At 42.1% G+C, this 12915-nt stretch overlaps 1 protein-coding gene across 2 annotated transcripts in view; it reads left to right on the top strand.

The window, feature by feature from the left end:
- HTR4 (5-hydroxytryptamine receptor 4) overlaps positions 1-12915 on the top strand; it is a 371144-nt gene that overhangs the window by 139891 nt on the left and 218338 nt on the right. For both annotated transcript variants that reach the window (XM_010989466.3, XM_010989465.3), the window contains exon 4: positions 10319-10480. The gene's annotated coding sequence lies outside the window, so the exon portion shown is untranslated. The remainder of the gene's footprint in view (positions 1-10318; positions 10481-12915) is intronic.

Genomic DNA, 12915 nt, shown 5'->3' with positions numbered 1-12915 from the left:
CTCTCCAGTTACAGGTATCAATAAATCTAGCACAAGTTAGGTTAAGTGAAAAAAGAAAATATCGTTGCTTCAAGACAGGAACAGTCAATCATTCCACTTTGGCCAGGTTTCTCTCCTTCCAGTGGTTCTACTTTCCTCTATGATTACATGATGGTAAGAAGAAAAGCGGGCACGTCTCCCCACCAACCAACAAGAGTCTTAAATCTGGTAAACTCTAACCAAGTCTATAGGCTCATCCCTGAGGAAATGTGTGGGACCCAAAAGGTCTGATACTGTGATTCACATGCCCAGTCCTGAGAGTGATAAATGGTGTTTTCAGATCCTTCCAAAACACTTGGACTGAGAACAGGGGAGGATGTTTCCCAGAGGAAAACTGGGGGAAGGGGGAAGGGACGTTTGGCAGCAACATCACTTATTCACTATACAGCCTTTCTCTGAGCCCCAGTTTCTTTGTAAAACGATTATAGTAATCCTGTGCTGCCCACCACTCAAGACTGCTGTGAAAATGAAATGAGGCAGGGGGTGTAAACACGATTCTAAATTACAGTCTCACAGTGAAAAAGAAATGTGACAATGAATATATATATGCTCGTGTATAACTGAAAAATTGTGCTCTACTCTGGAATTTGACACAACATTGTAAAATGACTATAACTCAATTAAAATTAAATAAATAAATAAATAAATAAATAAATAAATAAATAAATAAATAAATAAAATTACAGAATACATACAACATGAAGTAATGTTGTTTCAAGGGCTTGTTATTCCCCCTTGTTGAGTACACAAGAGCATAATCAAGCTGCATGGGCACTTTCCACCCTACTGACTGCAGCTTCAAGTTTCCTGGGATCATTTCCTCTTGCAGGATTCAAGGGTTTTCCCCTCACTTTATTTTGGCCAGCACATGTGGTTTGCAAACTGCAAGCATTTCTATTTTAATGGCAGCTGTTAGAACTTTATGGAGTCATTAATTTTAAGTCTAGAGGCTTTCCCATTGTCAAAAGTCTTCCAATGCGCAGCTTAGAAGGATGTACAACTTGCAGTTTTACTGGAATCTGGACTGGAAGAGCATGGTCAGAGATCAAAGGAGGAGGGGCACCGTAAGAAAGCTACAACTTCTGTGTGTTAAAGGGTTCATTGATTTTGAAATGTATGTGATTCAAACAGCCAAACAACACTGCATTCTTTGCGTTTCTTCTCTGGGTGCACAGTCTGACGTAGGAGTTGTTAGGGTAAATTGGTGCTGAGATAAGCAACCCCTCGGGAGGGATGGTCGATGGTGAAAGGGGCAGCAGATTTGGCTCTGGCATTCCCCTTGGCTGGGGGTCCCATGTGCAGGCTCCAGCTGTGCACTCCCAGCTAGAAAATCCAGCAACCTGCGGATCCTAGTTTGTTTGAATTTGGGGGAATAGGAAGAGCAGAAGAGTTAACATCTGTTGTTTTAGTCAGCATTGTGGGGGCACCTCCTTTGAGCAGAGATTCTTAATGAAGGGCCCTAATAAGAATTAATGGAAGATGTATTTTGAAATTTGGGTGCATAATACTCAACCCAAGAAATTCCTATTTAGGATGTCTGAGTTAAGAGCTAGACATGTGCATCCTGAAAATGCTTTCTGGGATATGCTGATGCTCCGACCCGATGTTGTCAGTTATTTCTCTGACCAGCCTGTTGGGCTCACTGGAGTTTCTCTTTCCCTTCTTCATTGAGTTCAGTGGGTTCCTTGATATGTGGCCAGAAATAGCCTTGGGAGAAACCCCTGCTCCCCACTTAGGGCTTTGCTACACAGTCATTCCTCTCTCCTCTGAATTCCTTTGGTGCTTTGTCTTGTTCACACAACACTTATCACCATGTTCTGTATTGGAGTTATTTATGAACATGTCTTATCTCCTAACACACAAGCCCCAAAAAGGCTGAGACTCTGTGACACCCAGAGGTCACTCACTGGGGCCCTTGGATTGCATTCTGTCTGTAGATATATTTTCCTTGGCCCTCAGAGTATTTAAAACTTTTTTGATTTACTTGCCAACTTTTAAAATGATGGAGATATTCTTCCCACTCCTGACTTTCCCCCTAAATATAATGATCATTGTGCAATAATTTTTCTGTTGAAATATCTGAAGTCTTATCAACATAGGCCCAACATTCCTGCATTGCTACTATTACCTGGAACTGAAGAATGGTTTCCCCTTTCATTCTTTTTTTTTTTATATTTCCTGTAAAAATTTTTTATTGAAGTATAATCAGTTTACAGTATTGTGTCAATCTCTGGTGTACAGCATAATGTTTTAGTTGCACATATACATACGTAAATTCATTTTCATATTCTTTTTCATTATGGGTTACTACAAGATACTGAATACAGTTCCCTGTGCTATACTGTATAAACTTGTTATTTATCTATTTTATATATAGTAGTTTGTATCTGCAAATCTCAAACTTCCGATTTATCCCTTCTTACCTGCTTCCACATCTGATAGCCATAAATTTGTTTTCTGTGTCTGAGTCTGTTTCTGTTTTGTAAATAGGTTCATTTGTCTTTTTTTTTAGATTCCATATGTAAGTGCTATCATATGGTATTTTTCTTTCTCTTTCTGGCTTACTTCACTTAGAATGACATTCTCCAGGTCCATCCATGTTGCTGCAAATGGCATTATTTTATTGTTTTTTATTGAGTAGTATTCCATTGTGTGTATGTATATACCACATCTTATTTATCCAGTCATCTGTCGATGGACATTTAGGTTGCGCACATTTTTGGACTGGGTTGTTTGGGGGGTTTTTTTGTTACTAAGTTGTAGGAAGTGTTTGTGTATTCTGGAAATTAAGCCCTGTCACAATTTCCCCTTTTAAGTGGGGATTGTACTCTCTAGTTCACCACAGTCCCCACCACTCCCTATTGTCTTATGCTGGGCTGCTTCTTTCATTAACATTTCTCTCCTGGCACCTGTTTGGCATTTGAATTTGTAAACCATTAAGCACTTTTGATTTCTTCATAGTATCTGACTTTTTATAGGTGCTTCATAAATATTTGTCAAATGGCAAAACAAAAAGCTAAACTGCTCTAGGGGACGGGTGCTTAAGTGGGCTTCTTTCTTTAAGCTGCCAGATATGAATTTGTAAGAAGAACAAAAGAGTCTGTTAGATTTTGTATTATGGCTTTCCCAAGTCAAGAATTATGAGCTGGTTCCTCATTTTCAGGAGCTTTATCTAAATCTCTTTACTTACCAGCTGCCAAGTAGCTAGGCGATCCTCCTCAAGCTGGAGGAAATTGATACTAAACAAGGGAATTTGAATGAGCAGGTCATTCTTACCTGGTCTCTCCCTGAATTTTTGTGTGGTAGCCTGCTATCTGTCAGGGCTTTCAGAATTGGCTTCATGTAACTCGCCACTGGAAAGCCCCTTGGGTGGAGCAGTTTTTGTCGAGGAATATCCCTTTTATGGGATATTATGGCTGCCAGGATCATCATCACGTTTTTGTAGAACATATAAGTGGAATAGCGCTTTCAGTGCTGATTTCCAAAATGCAACCTCATCTCCTTAACTCTCTAGTTAAAATTCCTCGTGTCCACCCTTCCCACATCCTATGTAGGATGTGAGCCACTTGAGAAAATTTCAGGAGTTATATGAGATATTTTACAGTTTCATTGGTCTTATGTTCATTTTTCTGGTTACCTATTCTTAGTGGCAAATGACACTGCCCTTCTATATATAATATATGTGACAATATTATTAAACTTTCCTTTAAAATATTTTATGTAAAAATTACATTATTGAAAGAAAAATAAGGAAATAATAGTTCTGGTGGAATGAGACTTGCAGAAATGGTGAGTTTGACACTGGCTTGGGAAAGATTGGATTTTAAGATAAAGTCTGAGACCTGCCACCCATGGGACACTGCCCATCTCTTTGGCCTCAGTTCCCACAAATTTCTTTCTTCCTTTCCCAATGTACATCCTAGTACAACAAGAGCTTTTTTCTGTTCCTCAAATATACTGGGAGGTGTCCCTACTTTTCATAAATGGTTTCACAATGGCTAGGTCTTCTACCTTGATAGCGTTCAGTATTCTGTCTGCTAAAAGCATCCCCTGTGCCCCCGCTCCCACCTCACCGTTTTCTCATATGACTGGTTCTTCTTTGTTGCAGCTGCAGTGCAACCTCCTCTGAGATGCCTCACTGGCCTACCCTATGTAATATAGTTCTTCCCACAAGCTGTAACTTTTTAAAAACCTATTTCCTCTCTTGATTATTAAGCATGTCTCCCATTGCATCATGAGTTCCTGGAAGGCAGAACCCTTGTGTCCTGTTCACTGCTACATCCCCAATGGTCAGCAGGAGTGCCAGGTACACATAGATAGATGCTCAATAGATATTTGATGAATGAGTGAATGTTCTTCCTGCCTTTGTACCTTGGTGAATTCCTACTCATCCTTCAAGGTCCATCCCGGCCATGAACTATTTATGTGAGGACTCCCTGCACCCTCCTCAACAAAGAGTTGTCCCTCTCTTCTCTAAGTCCACACAGCATCGTCTACATATCACCATTATAGTATCAGGTACATTGTATTATAACTGGAGTAAAGGTCTGTTTACCCCAAAAGACTGTGAACTTCTTAGATACAAAACTACCCCCCGACCCCTGCCCCAGCCCCACCATCTAGTATTCATCCTCATTTTCTAACCATGGATGCTACTTATACCCAGGGAAACCATCTCCTTCTAATGACTTTGTATCCAGAGCTGACTGGGGTGGGAAGTGAGCAGAGATAGCAAAGACAGTAAGTAAACAGTTATTGGCATTTGTGGGACATTCAGGCTAAGTATGCATGGCTTTTAGACATGCCCATACAACTAGATTAATGAAAGTTGTTTCTTTTAGAGATTTGTTTGGTTTAACGCAAATCCTCCCACTCAGAAGTCTCCAACACAATGCTTCCACCTGCAGAAAAACTCAACCTTGCCATCTAGTGGTAGAAATCTTGAACTGCAGGCATGCATTTATTCCTTTTTTTTTTTTTTTTTTCCTATTCAGCAGCTATTTACTGACCGCCTACGATGTGTCAATAATTGACACAGACAGATCTCTGTCCGCATTGAGTTATTCATGTATTGATCACTTTCTCTGGGTGAATCATGTTGTTTGGAACTCTGGTGTCTACAGGTTTAGATAAACAGACCCATGGGAGGCCAGGTTTGTTTGGACAAAGGTCAAACACTGGCATCACTGGGCTCATGCAAGTTGTTTTTTTGGCCTAATCGGTAACTATAAAAAATATAAACAAGTTTGGGAGGCTTAAACACACACACACACACACACACACACACACACACACACACACACACACACTACAGGGACCTCTGGCTTCTCTGGAAAATCATAAGATCTGGCAATAGTGCCCTGCATTCTTGTGTTTCAGCAATTGGCTGGAACTGAGGAGCAGCTTGTCCTTCTAGTCGGGGTGACTCTGCCAGCCCCACATCGGCTCTCCTGTCCACTTGCTCATTTGCGTGTGATCTCTTTTCAGATGTATCCAGACACTTGGGTGGATTTTGGTTCTCCTCTTTTCTTCTTAAGGAAGGACTTTTCCAAATGTCTCCAGTCCTTCCAAGAAGGCCCCTATTCCCAGTAGAGGATTATAACTGCAGTTGTTAAGGGGGTAATATGCTCCTTGATGATCCCTGGATTCAGGGCCATTTATTTCTCTGGGTTTCTGTCCTAAAGGAAAACCTCTTTGCTCACATGCCTCCACCTCCACTAGGTTATTTCCCTTTCCCACCTTACTTGGTAAGATCGAGGATTTTTACAGAGATGTTGAGTATTTCTCCTTCTTGTTTGTTCAGCAAATACTTAATGGACACTTCCTAAGAGCCAGGACCTCTGCTTTGTGTGGGAGATGTAGCTGAGGATGCAACACCCACACTCTTAGCAGAGCTGACTGTGTGACCATCATGAAAGGTCCACAATGCCATGGAAACGTGGGAAAAGAACGCTGGACCTAATATGGGGGTGGAAATGGGGTCAGAGGGCATCTCTGGAGAAAGTAACGTTGACCTTCAACCCTCAGGATCAACAGTAGTTAGCCAATGCGGGAGAAACCTGCACAAATGACCAGATTCAAGAAAATGGATGGAGGTAGAGAGAGAAATTCAGCAGTGCCTGTGGGCTCTGTGGAGAAGCAGACCTCATTTTGCAGGTGGTGGGGAGTAAGGGGAGCCCACGAGCAGGGGAATGAATGCTCACATCTACGTTTTCAGATCACTCCACCAGCAAATCCATTTTAAGAGGTCTGGCTGAGAGCTAGGACAGCTGGTTCCTTTGGACCCCTCTTAGTTCAGTTTTACACGGGGCAGTGTTGTGATGAAGGGCTCCGGGGGAGGCACCCTGGGCATCCTGACAGCACAGCGCTGATGCTGTTGTCCTGCCCCTGGCGCTGCTCTTGTTTTGCCCTTTGAATTCTTGTTTTTCTGTTTCCACTTTCCCGCAAGTTCTCTCTGTTTTCTCTGTAGTTCCTCGTCATTTTCCATGTAATTCAGGCATTTTCCTGGAGCTGCTATGGGTTTGTGGTTGCCTGGAGAACCACAGCAACAAGGTCCTGAGCTCCTTACCCACCCCAGGGAGCCCTTATATCGAAAAGTTAGCTTCAAATCCTAGTTGGAAGTAGTCAATATGAAGCAAAAAGTCAACAAACATTTCCCTGGAGTCTTGGCACCAGAAGGTCTTTTTCTTTTTCCTTTTGCTCAATTCCCAGCCAGTTAGCAGCCTGAACTTCTACCTACTTATCCGGTCCCTGTGGTAGCTCCCAGCTGTGCTGTAGTGGTGCCTGTCAAGGTGAGATGTGACACACTGACTTGAGCCGCTGTAGTTGCGGGCTGTGTGGTCTCAAGAAACTTAATCTGCCATCTTGGGCCCAAGTTTCCTTTTCTGTAGAGTGAGAAGGGTGGTCCCTGTTCTGCCTGCTTCACACGGTTATTTTAAGAGGACAGAATGACTCCACAGATTCATTCAATCATTTACAAAACATTTATTGATTACTCAGCCATATGCCAGCCCCTGTGGGATGAAAGCTCTTGTTAAACTGTAACATGCTACACAAGCATGACAGTCTCAGATGCAAAAAGCTCATTACCAGCTGGGTCACACTGACTGCATTTGTTTTGCTTCCCTCATCTGTCTTGCCTCCAGGTAGGAGCAACCTCTGCTACCTGAGTACTGTCCACCCATAAGCATTCAAGGCAAAGCTTTGGTAAAGATACTTAACACAAAGAAGATATCAACTAGCAATAGAAAGATCTGTGGTGACAAAGCCTGTGTGTGTTTGGAGACTTAAGTCCTGCAGCAGAGGCTGTAAGAGGATGGTCAGTGCAATTTTTCCTATTGCTCCAGCACTGATAATCAGGACTCGAACAATGAACAAAGAGGAGTTGTCCCTCATTCTAAAAAGAGTTTTCAACAGTTGGGGCCAGGACACTCCTCTCCCACAAGTCCTCAGGGCTTCCTAAAAGTCAAAACTGGCCTTGGCACCATAAGCCTCTCAGCTTCCTCCATCCTTCTCTCCAGGCTACTTAGTCAGAAGTCTAGAGGAGGAGCAGAGGAAAGAAGAATCACCAGAGGGGTCATCCTTGTTGGCAGTGAGGTGCTCCGGGGAAGGTGTGTAAGGGTTAGGATCCCAATGGGAAGCAGATGGGAAACTCGCATTAGAACAATCTAGGGAAGGTTTACCTACCAAGGGGAGCCACAAAGGATCGTGTGGCCACGCAGGGGGAGTAGCCCCAGGGCTCTTACCGTGTCTGGCACAAAAGGATGCAGAGAAGGAACTGAAAACAGAACCCAGAAGGAGAGAGCCATCTTCATGCCAATTAGAAATATTTTTCAGGGGTTGGCCAAGATAATGGTGGACCCCAGTATAGGAGAGCAGGAATGTTAGAGAGAAATGTGAAAATATGAGAGCTATTTGGAAGGCAGACTTCATGAGGCTTGCAGATGGAATGGATTGTGAAGGAAGATGGAAAATGGAAAGGGAGGAACATTCAGCTTATAGGTTTCAAGTTTGGGTAACTGGGTGAGTGGTGGTGCCATTAATTTTGAGTGGGAACACAGGGTGCAGCTGGGGAGGGTTGGAGGATCCCTGTTCAGTTTGGGACCTGCCAGGTCAAGATGACTGTAAGAAATCTAGGTGGGGGTATCCAGTATTCAGTTGGATATGGCATCTGAGGTTCAGAAAAAAGACCCTGGCTAGAGATACAGGATCATACTATAGGGGAGCAATTTTATCTGTTAAAGGCTGCCATGTAACATGTACACAAGGCTTTGAAATCTGATGTCTACTGGGTGAAGAAACCAGTTGTTGGCATTTGGGAAAACTGTCTTTGCTGCCACTTGGAATTATGGCCACACCTGGAAAAGATTATACTGTGATGCTGGTCCATTACTGTCCACAAAGTAGCTGTTTTGCTGCAGAGGAAATTGAGGTCCAGAGAGGTAAAGTGTTGTAGTAAGTGTTATTATTCTTGCAAGTGACCAAAATCTCAGTTAAAAGCAGCTTAAGGAAACACAGAGATTTATTGGTTCAGATCTGGGGGTGCTATTTGGCTTCAGGCACAGTTTGATCCAGAGGCTCAGGAAATGTCATTGAGTCACAGTGTCTGTTCTTTTCTATTAGTTCTGCTTTGCTTCATACATTTGTTGGCCTTACTCAGACTGGCTCAGATTCGTAACAGCAAAATGGCTTCAGCAACTCAAAGCCTCACATGCTTAGAACTTTAAATCTAGTGAACAGATACCTAACTTTTCTCTTCTAGAAGCACGCTATTACAGATCTCAAGTTTTCTCACTGGCCCTAATCAGATCCTCCCCTTAGCCCTGATCTGTCACTGTGGGCAGAGAGATAGGGTGTGCCAAGTGCACTGATGCAGTAAGAGCTTACTCAAGAGCTAGGGGACAGTCAGTCCCACCTAAACGTTAGGATTTCGTAGTAGAAGAGGGGTGTATCCACACATGAAAAACAGGGTGCTGTCATCTAAGAAAAGATGCTGGAGAGGGGAAAAAATAATATCCACTAGGTACCCCAGCTTGCCAGCATCAGAGCTAGGGCTCAGGTACTCAGTCCATCTTACTTTCTTCCAAAACCTACTATCACCTGACAGCTTTGTTTCCACCAATGTTCCTAGAGACTTAAAGTGGTCAGAGGCTAGGAATGGGTTAATAAGAAAAATAGCAGTGATTTAAAAAAAAAATTTAGAGAGATCACAAGTTCTTCAGGATCTTCCTCTGGTCAAGGGTCACAAATTGGCCAAAGTTGTACTAGAGAGTAACAAGAAGAAAGGCACTTCCCCAGGCGGGCAGGCAGGAAAGCAAGCTGGCTGCAAATGCTGCTGCTGACTGCTGCTCCAACCGACACTACCTTGGCTGGAAGAAACCAGGCCGTAAGCTGCCAAGGAACTTTCAAGACCTGTGAAGAGCCGGTCCTAACCACAGTGGTTTCTAAAAGTGTCTCCTGTTCATTATTCACTGTCAAGGTTTTCCACATGACTTTGTCAACTCTTTCTTCTCTGCCTTCTCCAGCTGCACAAAGTTTTGCTGGTTCTGGTTATTTTTAGCTTAGTATGGCCCTCGGGGATTATCAAATCCAACTCCCCTGTTTTGCAGAAGAGAGAAACGAGGCTTCGTGTTTCAAAGTGAGTTAACTAAGGTCACACACTTCCTATCAGAACTGATCACCCTATCCGGGTCTCCAGGCTTCGAGCTCACAGATTCTACAGCACTTGTTTGCTTCCAACCACCTCTTCATGGTCTCAGCAGGACCCCCAACTGGGCTCTGCCTTGTTAAAGAGACAGGTGTTCTCCCATTAGTGACAGAGTTGGTATTTTTTACCTTAGAAATGGGGTGGGTTCCCAAAGAAGATTTGCAAGTTGGTTTTTGAGAACTCAGGAACAATTTCTCTAGAAGGATGGTTTTGTGTTTTATAGGTTCTCAGTCTCACATGGCCCACTGGACCTGAGATACCACAGACCATGTGAAAATTAGTAGCACACAATTGTTATTTCCTGTCTCTACTCTTAAGAGCTGGGTGCTTCACTTGGGCACTCTTTATAAGATGGCTGTAGGGACCTCTGAAGGATGCTTATTATTTGACAATTTGTTTGCAGTCATTCTGGGGCCTGCTTAATCACTTTCATCTTTTCTAAGGCCAGCTTCAAGGATTTGGGATCTGTGTAGTTGTCTGCACAGGGACTCACGCTCCTGTGTTTAGTTTATTGCTGTGTTGTGGCCATCCTGAAATTCTTAATAATTTTGTCTTTGAACTTGTGTTTTACAGGTAAAGTCCAGTAGGACAATGGAGCATGCATGTGAGCAGAGGAGATACACATATGTGTCCACTCTGTTCCTCACAGACCCATTTGCATATAGCATTCACAGTGTCCCATGAGCACAGAATGCAACTGCACCCAGGATGCATGGAGTTTCGGCGAGACTCAAAGTGAGTACCAGGCAAGTGTGTTACATGTACCACTGAGAGGCCATGCTTCTGTTCAAGTCAGAACTTGCTTTGAAAACAGAAAGACAATAGCATTCTAAGAAACATGAATGACCAAAGATTCCCATCATATCCTTTTTTATTCATGTTACTTCTGTGTATTAGACAGCACATAGGCTGAAAATTATGACATAGGAAAAAGAAAGCATGTTCCTTTCCTATAATTCCTATCCTTTCATTCCTTCCTTCCTTCCTTGTAAGGTGGAGGTAGGCAGTGTTGGTAGGATGTGCATGTATTGAGAAGTGGAATAAAAACAGTTGAGTTAGGGGTGTTTCTTTTGCAGCATTTCCACTACTCTAGTAAGAAGGAAATACATATGTACGTGTGCACTACAAAATGCATATTCAACATATGAATTTGGGGGGACACGATTCAGCCCATCACAAGGGCTTTCACACTATTTCTTTTTATAATAGCCCTAAGGAAGCAGCCAGTATAGATATTTTGTAAATCCGTTCATTCATTAATTCACCAAATACTTACTGAGGACTTACTAATTGCCGAGCGCCAGCTACCTGCTAAACATATAATGATCAAGAAGACAGGCAAGTCCCTGGTCTGGTGGAAATTAGGCTCTAGTGGGATTCAGGCAACAAACAATTAAGCAAGTACAATTACAATTACAGATGGTAATAAGTATAAGACGATGCACACAGGGCTGTGATAGAAAATAAAGTGGGTGGGAATTTTGATAGGGTTATCAGGGAGGGCCTCTCTGAGGAGGTGACAGTTAAGCAGGTTTAAACACTGGGAAGGATTCCTTAATGCAAATGAGCTCAGAAGAGGTAAGAACTCAACAGAGGAAACAACAAGTGTAAAGGCTCAGAGGTGGGACATAGCTGAATATATTCCAGGTGTTGACAAAGTGCCAGTGTGCTGGAGCAGAGGGCATGATGTGTGGTGCAGTGAGATGGCAGGAGTCGGGTGAGGCAGGGGTCTGCCAGCCTTAGTTCAGGAGTTTGGGATGGATTCTGAGTACAGCGAGAAGTCATGGAAGGGTTGTCGGCAGGACAGTGGCTTGATCTGCTTTGCAGTGTGGAGGATGGCTTGGTAGTGGGCAGGAGTGGGAGGTGGAGGAACTGAGTCCTGGAGGTGTTCAGTGACTGCTGGTCACAGCACTTCTAAGTGGCAGGGCTGGGCAGGTACAGACACAAAGCTGGGACGTGCATTACTTTCCCATAAATGTGGAGGAGGGTGCCCTCTGCTGTTCTAAGAACTCTTTAACCCTCGTTTGAAGGCAGGTCTTCTAGGAAGTAAAGAAAGGAACCTCCTGACTCTTGAGTATGATATTCTCCAATCACATTTACAGAATAGACATATCAACGTTTGAAGTGAAAAGAAGGATCAAGTGGGGAAGTCCCCAGCTAGGAGGCTCAACTTTCTCAGCTGGAAATGGAATGAAACTGGCCCTTTTATTTTTAAGAGTAATTAATCACTTTACTGTTTTTTTTTTTTAATTGTACATGCTCATTACAAAAATATTCAAGCACTACACAAACGTAAAAAAGCAGATGATTACTCTAGATCTTACCACTCAGAAGTGATAAGCATTAGCATTTAATGAAAATTGTTTTAGACATGTGCATGTGTATAGATTTGCAATTTGGATAAAAATGTCCCCAATAAAGATCCCTCTTCAGTCAAAACAAATTACTAAAGCAATTTGAAAGGCACACTCACTTTTTAAGTTACATATTACTCTTCCTTCCACCTCAGTATTTCAGATTTTGCATATAATATTTTCACTGTTAAGGCTTATGATATGTATATTCTTTTATGCTTCCTTCATGTCCAACATGTGATTAGCTTTAGTTGTGAAATTAAGAAAGCTTGGTGTTTATCTTAGTCCATAGTCCTTATCTTGGTGTTTATCTTTTGATTCCCCCAAAACTCTGCTACTACTAGACTATTGTTGACCAGAAGCCTTACAGATAACATAAATAGGTGATTAACACCTATTTTGTATATATATTATATACTTTATATACTATATTCTTAAAGTAAGCTAGCAAAAAGAAAATTTTATTTAAAACTTGTAAGAAAGAGAAAATACACTACAGTACAGTACTGTGTTTACTGGTACTATAAGATTTCATCTGTTTACAAGAATTGTCTATCAGTACTTACAGTAACATTGTCTTATTGATAAAGAACACTGTGTATGTTATGTGTATGACTAACACTAGGCATCAAAAATGAAAAGATAATGTGAAAAAGAAATTCATATTTATTTACAGGTATAACAAGTCATGTATTGATCATAAAGAAGCAACAATATAATTGTTTAATGGTAACCTAGCTTATACACTAATGAATGGTTATAAAATTTTTTTGGCATACAGTATTTGAGTCTTATTTATAATACAATATTGGAAAC

This window comes from Camelus dromedarius, chromosome 3, assembly GCF_036321535.1.
Source record: "Camelus dromedarius isolate mCamDro1 chromosome 3, mCamDro1.pat, whole genome shotgun sequence".
Classification (NCBI taxonomy): Eukaryota; Metazoa; Chordata; class Mammalia; order Artiodactyla; family Camelidae; genus Camelus; species Camelus dromedarius.
This window is presented reverse-complemented; position numbering and strand designations above follow the sequence as displayed.